Source organism: Meriones unguiculatus, chromosome 5 (genome assembly GCF_030254825.1).
Source record: "Meriones unguiculatus strain TT.TT164.6M chromosome 5, Bangor_MerUng_6.1, whole genome shotgun sequence".
Taxonomy (NCBI): Eukaryota; Metazoa; Chordata; class Mammalia; order Rodentia; family Muridae; genus Meriones; species Meriones unguiculatus.
In genome coordinates this window covers 44,966,543-44,978,556 of record NC_083353.1, presented here as the reverse complement: position 1 = coordinate 44,978,556, position 12,014 = coordinate 44,966,543, and the positions used below count along the sequence as shown (strand labels likewise).

The 12,014-nt window shown below is 44.9% G+C and overlaps 1 pseudogene; it reads left to right on the top strand.

Annotated features, from left to right (window-relative positions):
- The first annotated feature begins 589 nt into the window (after window positions 1-589).
- Window positions 590-704, top strand: LOC132654504 (U6 spliceosomal RNA; annotated as a pseudogene).
- Window positions 705-12,014: the final 11,310 nt, after the last annotated feature.

The following is a 12,014-nucleotide window of genomic DNA, read 5'->3' as shown; positions in this document are numbered from 1 at the left end:
TATTACTCAGCTTAAACAGGAAGGAAAGCCACCTGTAGGTGTAGGTCCACCACAGAGGAACACATACTTCCCGTGACATGTCAGTCACAGAATGACAAGCTTCTGTATATCTAGGGGTGGAACTGAGAGTACTGTACTGTAATTTTTCAAGAAAGGAAAATGCAATGGTGTTTGCCAGGGGTTGAGGAATGGCACAGTGGAGAATTCTTAATTGGTGTAGAATGACCATTCAGAAAAAGAAGAAAAAACAGTAATCTTCTGAAACCCAATGAGAGGCTGGAGGGGTGGAGGGGTCTGGGCTGGGTAGGGGTGAGGTAACAGTGCTTTCTGCACAAGCATAAAGACTGAATTTGAATCTTCAACACCTATGTAAAAGCCATGCAGGGTGTGAGTTCTTATAGCCTCCAGCACTGAGGGGAGGGGAACGGCTGAGGTGCAGAGGTGCCCTAAAGCTTTATGTGGCACACTGATCCCTTGCTCTCTCCCCCAGCCTGCATAAACATCACAGACTGCCGTCTGGGTAGTGATTGTCCTTTACTCCCCGTTTCTTGGCAGGAAATATGATCTTTTCCACAAAGTAAAACTTCTTGTGCTTGCTTCAGCAGCACATATACTAAAATTGGAACACTGGAACGATACAGAGAAGATTAGCATGGCCCCTGCGCAAGGATGACATGCAAATTCGTGAAGTGTTCCATATTTAAAAAAAAAAAAAAAACTTCTCCCCATAGTGATATAGTTTCCAATCTCCCTGTCCCACCTGCCCCAATAAACCATCCTACCACACACCATCACACTAAAATTGACCAAGGAGGACACCATCATACCAGACACCATCATATGAGACACCATCACAACAAAAGAGATCAAGGAGGATACCATGACTGAAGAGACCAAGGAGGAAGTGAACGAGGGAAACACCATCATACCAGACACCATCATACAAGATACCATCACAACAAAAGAGATCAAGGAGGATACCATCATAACTGAAGAGACCAAGGAGGAAGAGAACGAGGGCGACAACATCAGGCCTGGCCAGCCTCAGGACGCTGGCACAGCTCTCCCTCAAAAAGAGACCGAGGACAACATCACACTTGGCCAGCCTCAGGACACTGGCACAGCTTCCCCCCACAACCAGCGTCAACGCTGGAAGCAGGTGAAGAAGACAATCATGAACGGCCTCAGACATCTGTGCTGCTGCTGCCTGCCACCTGCTAAGACAAAGGCCGCCTCATATAAGAACATGACTCCAATGAAAAGGGACCTTGGAGCCACCCTCAGCACCAGGTGAGTGCATTACTTCACTTCATTTTATTCACTTTTCCTTCTGTCCTTTGTAACTAATCTCTCCCTAGTGCTATAGTTTCCAGTCTGCCTGTTCTACCTGCCCCAAGATGGGTTCCCATGTTGAGAACTGAGGCCTACAAGCAGCTTGATGGGAATTCTTTAGAAAGAGCCTCCTGCCATCCTTTTGCAAGTGCCCCGCACCCACAAACATGCCAATCCCATCACAGGTTACATTGCTTGAGTCCTCAGACCCAACTCAGAACAAAGCCTGGAAAACTCAGTCTTGGAGTGACTGCAGTGGTAGCTGTGCCCTCTCTTGACACCAATTCTGCCCTAGTTACTCACCTCTTGCATATCTATTCTTGTTCCTTCAAGGCGACCATTCACATTGGATCCCACACTCACCACCACATGCCACACTGTGGAGATGTGATAGGTGTCCTGACAAGTCTAACTAGAGACTCTTGGAGGAGCAACCCACTGTGTCCCTGTGTCATGGCAGCCTCAAGCCCCTACCTCATGTATGTACCAGCTGGACAGATCTTAAGGCTGCTTCCATTTCTTCAAGTCTCTGCCCTTTGCATATTCTTGCACAGTTAATCAGCCTTGCACAGCCTTTGGGGAGAGTTCTGGGAAGCCTTATCTTTCCATCCTAGTATCACAGTGGTAAGACTTCATCTCCTGTGTTCTTTCTCCCTAGACTGTATAGTATAAATGATTTATAAAATCTTTATACTATAGTATAAAATGATCTTTATATAACTTATATTATTATAAAGATTTATAAATCATTTACACTATAGTATAAAGATCATTTAAATGACCTCTATATAATTTATAATATAAAGATTTATAAATCATTTATACTATAGTATACAATAAATGATAGTATAGGATAAATTATAGTATAGTATAAGTGATTTATAAATCATTTATACTTTAGTATACTATAAAGGATAGTAAAGTATAAATGGTAGTATAGTATAAATGATGCTATATATAGTATAAATGATAGTATAGTATAAATGATACTATATATACTATAAAGGATAGTATAGTATAAATGATACTATATATAGTATACATGGTATAATTTATACTATACTATCCTTTATATTATACGATCATTTAAATGATAGTATAGTACAAATGATACTATATATAGTATAAATGATATAATTTATACATATACTATAAAGTATAATATAAGTAAAGTATAAATGGTAGTATAGTATAAATGATACTAAATATAGTATAAATGATATCATTTATACTATACTATCATTTAGAGTATACTATAGTATAAATGATTTATAAATCTTTATAGTATAACTTATATAGGGATCATTTAAATGATCTTTATACTATAGTATAAATGAGTTATAAATCTTTATAATAGTATGTTATATAAAGATCATTTTATACTATAGTATAAAGATTTTATAAAGCATTTAAAGTATAAAGTTTTATAAATCATTTATAGCATAAAGATTTTATAAATCATTTATAGTATAAAGTTTTATAAATCATTTATAGTATAAAGATTTATAGTATAATAGGCAAAGAATTGCTTCATCTTACTAGATATATATGTAGGTTCATTATCAGTCTTAATTTGTGAAGGTATCCCCAAAATTTCCATTATTTCCAATAACTTTGTAATTACACTTAAAGCAGTTGCCCTTTGAAACCCTGGGTATACACCTATGGTACAGTGTACATACCTTTGTTTTCCAAATTCTGCAGAATGAAACATATCCATCTGCCATATTTCACTTTTTTCGTATCCCTAGGCTTACTTCCAGCATGCAGTCGAGTGTGGTTATACAGAGGACATGTGGGACATTTTTTATTATTTCTTTGCTTGCTGCTCAATTTATAGAAAAAAAAATTATCTTTTACTTTTAACATCGTGTCTTTCATAAAATGTTGAGGTGTTGTAATTGATCAGTTTCCTCATTTGCTTGTACCAATGGACCTGGAAAGCCTGTATGAGACCGAATCTGCGTGATATATAACGGAGGGTTTCTACTTTTGTTAAGCCTTTTGCAGTTGCATGAATAATAAAGTTAATTCTAAACCATCAGGAATAAAGTCAGCAGTTTCTATATGACAAACAACTCATTCTACATATTGAGAGCCAGCAATTATATTAAGATTCAGGGAAATCTACTAATACCATAAGGATTACATACAATTTTGATTTTTGAATCGATTTTTGAACTGAACTATATGGTCTTTTGATCACCTGGCTTTTATGTGTGTGTGGGTGTGGGTGTGTGTGTGTGTGTGTGTGTGTCTGTGTTGTAAATCTTTAATCTCTCACTTGGGAGACAGAGAAAGGTGGCTGTCTGAGTGAGATCAGCCTGGTATACAGAGTAAACGACAGGACAGCCAGGGCTACACAGAGAAAGCCTGTCTTGAAAAACAAGAAAACAAAAAACGGTGACCATCAAAAAGCCGCAGTTTTCCATCTGTAAAATGGGGACACAGTCATTGTAGGATTCTTAGCAAGAATGCAATCCTTAAGGCTCCAATATCAACCATGGTGGTCAGCACACTGGAGGGTTGCAAAGCCATTGCAAAGGCTTTGGGATCCATTTTCTCTCATCAGGAAAACCAAAGGAGTTCAATAGTCTTAGCCTATTGCTTCACAGCCACCACCCTCTGCCTTCAGGTGAACCAGTTTAATCCTGGGAGGTTTTCCCAACTAGTCTTGGGGCTGTGTTCACAAATTCCACACCCAACAGTGTTCAGTTGGACTTAGCAGAGCATCCGGGTTTTCCTGCCCCTACCCTGAACCCCACAAACCCCAGAGCAAAATGACACTGGCAGTAGCTGAGCATGCGTTTTCCTCCCTGATTCCACTGAGACTGTGTTATTAGGATTTCACTGCTTATTCTAAAGAACAAGTTAATTTTCCATTTTTGCATCAAATATGGAAAGGAATTACCCACTCACTGAGCTTCGCATATTTGAACATAAACTGGGCTCTTACAGGAGGAAGAGGGTCACTGGCACCAAGGAAAAACTGGACAGAACTGACTGGCTGGCTCAGGTCCCTACTCCTTTAGCTACCTGCCTGTCCTGCTACCATGCCTTCCCTGTCCTTATGGGCAGAAACTGGGCGAATCAGTATGGTTGGTGCCCAAGCATGGCTAGGTCATTCCTTGCTCTGACATCATAAAGAGTCCTTGTGAGGAATGGTGGAACCTGGCCACATAGAGAACTCACTGGGACTGGGTTTGGTCCCATCAAGTGTGGCAGCCATTGGTTGCTAGACTGAATGGTTTGAGAGTTGGTGAATCACAGCATTGGCCAGCTCCCCTAGGACAACCAGACCTGTTGACCCTCAGCAGATTGAGTTTCCCTCTAACACTGTCAGTTTTGTGGCAATCGCCTCTATTTATTCATTCATTGGTTTCAGGCATGATTATGCTTACCGTTATATTCTTCATCTATCTCATGTTCACTTTGATTGTGTCTCGCTATCACAGTATTTATATCAACTACACAACACGAGTGATCGATCTCCCAGTGACACTTCCGTACATGTACATGGAGAACTTTGAATACATTCCCCTGATGACACTGCCTACTGCCCACCACTTCCAAGCCCCTCACTCTTTCCCTTTGCTGTTCAGCACCTTGCTTCCCAAGTACAAGTACGGGCCAAATGCCGTGGACTCCTGTCCAGAGGACTGATGGACACACGGGATGGTCTCTTAAGGAAGGACACCAATGTGTCTCTGGGCTCTAGCACAAAGTCTCCTCCTAGCTGGTTATCTCAGGATCTTCCTGGCAGGTCAAGAGGCATGAGTCCAAAAAAGGGGCTAGAGACAAGCGTCAGCTCAGATCTTGTGATGCTGATTGTGGAACAGGGCAGCTGAAAAGGAATTCAGGGATAGAATAAGTGTAAGTCTAAAAGGAGCTTGTTCTTTGAGGAAGGATGGGACTTTCCTTGGTGAGACTTGCCATGCCCTGTCCCTCCAGCCTACTTCTGTCCTTCTCTCTGCCTGCAGCTGTACATTCATGGGTTATCTTCTGTTTTAAGGAGGGTGATTATGGCACCGAGCTAGGGTGTTATCAGGCACCGGAGGGGAGGGCAATAATGATTTTGAAGCAAAGAGTCGAGCCTGTGCTCTTGAGTTCTGCTGGTCCTACAGGTCAAAGAACATATTCAGGAACAAAAACCGCCTAGTGCTGGAATTATCTGCCCAGCACTGCACAGACCCCAAGCCCCAAAATAAGCACCTGTCTTTTTGGAGAAGCAGGGGACTTTTTATTGTCAAGGGCAGTCTATCCAAATTTCCAAGTCTAGGCTTGGATAAAACTCCTTCCTCCAACCTTAATCTGTTCATGTTTGGGGAAAGGCAGTGGGTAACAGAACCTTCATGGTCCAGCAACAAAGCCCTTCAGGTTCCTTTCTGTTTTGCCAAGGTATTGGTGATGAGAGGAGGGTCTATGGTCTGTGACTTCCAAAAATCTGATATCTGATTACAGAACTGGCAAGTTGCGCTTTGGTGCCCTTTGCTGAACGGTACCTGTGTCTCCCTTTCATTGTGTGATGGTTTAGTTGACTAGACTTGCTATCCAGTGCTCAAGTGAGTGATGCACGTTCTCTGAAGAATGAACACCCTTGTTGACCTCCTGTAAACTTCGACCCAGTTTCTCTGGCGTATGTCCCACAGCTTGGGTGTGTGCTGTGAGGTCCACTTAATGTGAAAAACTGATGACTTTTGGTGGGAGGTGACGGCAGCCTAGCTTCAGGAGCATGGAAATGGCTGATCAGCCCTCCACCCTCAAGCGTTGTTGTCACAAGCACTTGTGGCTAGGCCCTGTGTGTAACAGCAACCTTGAACTTTTGAAGCAGTTGGGAACCTAGGTCATGCAGAAAACAAAAGCAGTCCTTCCTCATCTTCTCTTTGCTATTGCTTTTGTATTTGGTGAGGCAGGGTCTCCTGTAGCACAGGCTGGCCTCAGCATCCCTGTGTGGCCAAAGAGGACTTGAGATGATCCTCCTGCCTCCACTTTTCTAGCTTTTCCAACTGCCAAGTGTTTATCCTTTATGAGACTTTCCTGACTTTCACCCCAACCTCTTGTCTAAGGTCCATCAGCTGACCCTTGAAGTACTCTCAGTCAGGGCACAGCTAGTTGTGTCATGTCTAGATGTAGAGTGTGTGTGTGTGTGTGTGTGTGTGTGTGTGTCCTCCTTAAGGTTTGGGTGCCAAAAGTCCCACAAAGAATCAAGTGTTTGAACATTGTTCCAAGCAGGTGGCACCACGTGGGGCAAACTGTGGACCTTGGAAAGTGGGCTTAGCAGGAAGAGGTGGGCCTCTGGGCATCACTGTGGACAGACACTGGAGTGTAACCAGCTTTCTCAGGCCCCTACTGCCCCACTGCCCTAGACCAGCTTTCCCGTCCCTGAGGACAGAATGTGAGGGAACTGGTCCATTCTTTGCTCTGACATCACAAGGAGCCATTGTGACACCTATCCACTGAAGGCTCTGGCTGAGCCTGCTTCTTGTCTTACAGAACAGAAGCTCTTGGTTGGAGAGCAACTGGACTTCTGTGCCCGTGACAGACTATACTCGCAATTTAGAAGCTGTTTTGACCACCATATAGTAAGTGCCTTCTGTTCTCTAACCTACAATATTTTATTATGTTTGTTTAATAAACATAAACTCTCCTTCTATTCCCTCCCTCACACACTCACACCATTCTCCACTCCTCTTGTCTTACAGAGCAGAAGTTCTTGTTAGAGAGTAACTGGACTTCTGCATCAGTGACAAGACATTCCTGGATTTTTGAAGATTTCAGACTACCGTAGAGTAAGTTTCATAAACATAAACTGTCCTCCTATTCCCTCCCTCACATGCCCTCACACCATTCCCCACTCCCATTCTCCTCAGAGAAAGGGAGGTCCCCCATGGGCACCAGCTCACCCTGGCACATCAAGTTGCCCAAAGGACTGCATGCATCCTCTCCCACTGACACCAGACAAGGCAGAGCAGCTAGGGCAAAGGAATCCAAAGGCAGGCAACAGAGTAAGAGACAGCCCTTGTTAGGGCACCAACATGAAGGACAATCTGCACCTCTGCTACATATGTGTAGGGAGCCAAGGTCCAGCCCAGACATCCCCCTTTGGTTGGTGATTCAGTCTCTGTGAGCCCCCATGGACCTGGTTTAGTTGACTCTGTGGGTCTTCTCGTGGTATCCTTGACCCCTCCAGCTCCCTCACTCCTTCCTCCCACTCTACCACAAGATTCCCCAAACTCCATCTAGTGTTTGGCTGTGGGTCTATGCATTTGTTTCCATTCACTGCTGGATGAAGCCTCTCAGAAGACAGTTATGCTAGGCTCCCATCTGCAAGCAGAGCACAGTATTATTAGTAGAGTCAACGGTTGCCTCTCTTTCCCCTAGGGTCGGTCTCAAGTTGGGTCAGTCATTGGTTGCCAGTTCCCTCCATCTCGGCTCCCTGTTTAATCCTGCACTTCCTGTAGGCGGGGCACACTTTGGGTTGAAGGCTTTGTGGGTGGGTGAGTTCCCTCCACTGGCCCCCTTGACTGGAAGTCCTGCATGGCTGCAGGAGGGGGCCACATCAGGCTCCATATCCCCTGCTGATAGGAGTCTCAGGTAGGGTCACCCCATAGACTCCTGAGAGCCACCCTCTCAGTTAATTCTTGGTGTACTCATTTTGACAACAGTGATTAGCCACCACAGCATCCTAACCTCAGCCCGAGGCCACTCTCCATTTTTCGTTCACCTGAGTCGAATGAGAAAGGAACTGATGTCCTTGATGAGTGTGTATGTGCTGAGCTTTGTATGCAGAGAGCCGCTAGAGAGCCAGGGAGCAGGGGAAAAGGGAAGCATGCTACCTGTGCCCTAAAGGATGGGCATGAGTACAACCCTCTGGAGCCTGCTGCTTTAGATGGAAAATGTACCACAAAGAGTCACATGTTTGAACACTGGGCCCTGGCATGTGGCACTGTGTGGGGAAGTGGGGTCTTACAGGAGGAAGAGGGTCACTGGCACCAAGGGAAAACTGGACAGAACTGGCTGGCTGGCTCAGGTCCCTACTCCTTCGGCTACCTGCCTTTCCTACTACCATGCCTTCCCTGTCCTTGCAGGCAGAAACTGGGGGAATCGGTGTGGTTGGTGCCCAGGCATGGCTAGGCCGTTCCTTGCTCTGACATCACAAAGAGTCCTTGTGAGGAATGGTGGAACCTGGCCACATAGAGAACTCACTGGGACTGGGTTTGGTCCCATCAAGTGTGGCAGCCATTGGTTGCTAGACTGAATGGTTTGAGAGTTGGTGAATCACAGCATTGGCCAGCTCCCCTAGGACAACCAGACCTGTTGACCCTCAGCAGATTGAGTTTCCCTCTAACACTGTCAGTTTTGTGGCAATCGCCTCTATTTATTCATTCATTGGTTTCAGGCATGATTATGCTTACCGTTATATTCTTCATCTATCTCATGTTCACTTTGATTGTGTCTCGCTATCACAGTATTTATATCAACTACACAACACGAGTGATCAATCACCCAGTGACACTTCCATACGTGTACATGGAGAACTTTGAATACATTCCCCTGATGACACTGCCAACTGCCCACCCCTTCCAAGCCCCTCACTCTTTCCCTTTGCTGTTCAACACCTTGCTTCCCAAGTACAAGTACGGGCCAAGTGCCGTGGACTCCTGTCCAGAGGACTGATGAACACACAGGATGGTCTCTTAAGGAAGGACACCAATGTGTCTCTGGGCTCTAGCACAAAGTCTCCTCCTAGCTGATTATCTCAGGATCTTCCTGGCAGGTCAAGAGGCATGAGTCCAACAAAGGAGCTAGAGACAAGCATCAGCTCAGTTCTTGTGATGGTGATTGTGGAACAGGGCAGCTGAAAAGGAATTCAGGGATAGAATAAGTGTAAGTCTAAAAGGAGCTTGTTCTTTGAGGAAGGATGGGACTTTCCTTGGTGAGACTTGCCATGCCCTGTCCCTCCAGCCTACTTCTGTCCTTCTCTCTGCCTGCAGCTGTATGTTCATGGGTTATCTTCTGTCTTAAGGAGGGCGATTATGGCACCGAGCTAAGGTGTTATCAGGCACCGGAGGGGAGGGCAATAATGATTTTGAAGCAAAGGGTTGAGCCTGTGCTCTTGAGTTCTGCTGGTCCTACAGGTCAAAGAACATATTCAGGAACAAAAACCGCCTAGTGCTGGAATTATTTGCCCAGCACTGCACAGACCCCAAGCCCCAAAATAAGCACCTGTCTTTTTGGAGAAGCAGGGGACTTTTTATTGTCAAGGGCAATCTACCCAAATTTCCAAGTCTAGGCTTGGATAAAACTCCTTCCTCCAACCTTAATCTGTTCATGTTTAGGGAAAGGCAGTGGGTAACAGAACCTTCATGGTCCAGCAACAAAGCCCTTCAGGTTCCTTTCTGTTTTGCCAAGGTATTGGTGATGAGAGGAGGGTCTATGGTCTGTGACTTCCAAAAATCTGATATCTGATTACAGAACTGGCAAGTTGTGCTTTGGTGCCCTTTGCTGAACAGTACCTGTATCTCCCTTTCATTGTGTGATGGTTTAGTTAACTAGACTTGCTATCCAGTGCTCAAGTGAGTGATGCACGTTCTCTGAAGAGTGAACATCCTTGTTGACCTCCTGTAAACTTCCACCCAGTTTCTCTGAAGTATGTCCCGCAGCTTGGGTGGGTGCTGTGAGGTCCACTTAATGTGAAAAACTGATGACTTTTGGTGGGAGATGACAGCAGCCTAGCTTCAGGAGCATGGAAATGGCTGATCAGCCCTCCACCCTCAAGCATTGTTGTCACAAGCACTTGTGGCTAGGCCCCGCGTGTAACAGCAACCTTGAACTTTTGAAGCAGTTGGGAACCTAGGTCATGCAGAAAACAAAAGCAGTCCTTCCTCATCTTCTCTTTGCTATTGCTTTTGTATTTGGTGAGGCAGGGTCTCCTGTAGCACAGGCTGGCCTCAGCATCCCTGTGTGGCCCAAGAGAACTTGAACTGATCCTCCTGCCTCCACTTTTCTAGCTTTTCCAACTGCCAAGTGTTTATCCTTTATGAGACTTTCCTGACTTTCACCCCAACCTCTTGTCTAAGGTCCATCAGCTGACCCTTGAAGTACTCTCAGTCAGGGCACAGCTAGTTGTGTCATGTCTAGATGTAGAGTGTGTGTGTGTGTGTGTGTGTGTGTGTGTGTGTGTGTGTCCTCCTTAAGGTTTGGGTGCCAAAAGTCCCACAAAGAATCAAGTGTTTGAACATTGTTCCAAGCAGGTGGCACCACGTGGGGCAAACTGTGGACCTTGGACAGTGGGCCTAGCAGGAAGAGGTGGGCCTCTGGGCATCACTGTGGACAGACACTGGAGTGTAACAAGCTTCCTCAGGCTCCTACTGCCCCACTGCCCTAGACCAGCTTTCCCGTCCCTAAGGACAGAATGTGAGGGAACCATGGGGATGTGCCTAGTGACCACTTGTCCAATCCTTGCTCTGACACCACAAGGAGCCATTGTGACACCTATCCACTGAAGGCTCTGGCTGAGCCTGCTTCTTGTCTTACAGAGCAGAAGCTCTTGGTTGGAGAGCAACTGGACTTCTGTGCCCGTGACAGACTATACTCGCAGTTTAGAAGCTGTTTTGACCACCATATAGTAAGTGCCTTCTGTTCTCTAACCTACAATATTTTATTATGTTTGTTTAATAAACATAAACTCTCCTTCTATTCACTCCCTCACACCCTCACACCATTCTCCACTCCTCTTGTCTTACAGAGCAGAATAGAGAGTAACTGGATTTCTGCACCGTGACAAGACATTCCTGGATTTTTGAAGATTTTGAACCATCATAGTAAGTTCATTCTGTTTTCTATCTGAGAACATTTTATTATGTTTATTTTATACACAGAAAGTCTTCTCCAATTCATGTAAGGGACCCTCTTTGTTTTGAAGTAAAGATTTTTGCGGATGGGGTAGTCTGGCGAGCTGGCCCATCATTTCAAGAGCATGTATTCTTGGAACTAGGTTTGATGTACAGCTCTTCTGTGGGAGATCATAACTGCCTATAGCATTATATAGATAGACATTATCACCATGTAATTGATGTGTAGTAGCAGAGAGTGCACTTGCGTGTGGGCATGTGAACATGTGTATGGATGCCCTCAGAGGCCCGTGGTGTAGGATCTCCTAGAGCTGGGTTTGGAGTAATTGTGAGCCACATGACCTGGATCCTAAGAACCAAATTTCGGTAGGTCCTTTGCAGAGCTAGTTGTACCTGGACTCAGGGGCTGGCTGCCCCGCACGGACACTGCTGGGCTTGGGAGGTGTCTGTTGTTCTATATACTTCTCTCGCATCTAATTTTATTCGTGTCTGCTCTCTTCCAGTACAGGTGAGCTCAGGGTTAGGGGATGACCGTCCTTTCTTATCAGTGGCTCTCAGTTTCTAGAATCCTTTGGTTGGTTCTTCCAGTTTGCAGTTGACTCCTGTCAAACCAATCTGTCATATTTTGCTCTACACTGCTTTGGAACATACTTCATTCTTGTCTATCTAAGCATTTAAGTACCCAGTTAGGTGGTCTGAAATGTGTCTGACCTCTTCCTTCCTTCCTTTCCTAGTCTTTTGGATGTAGGAATTCATAGCTCTAAATACTCTCCTAGGCCTGATTTTAAGTCTGTCAACTTTCTCATTGAACTTTTTGGCTCTAGCCAT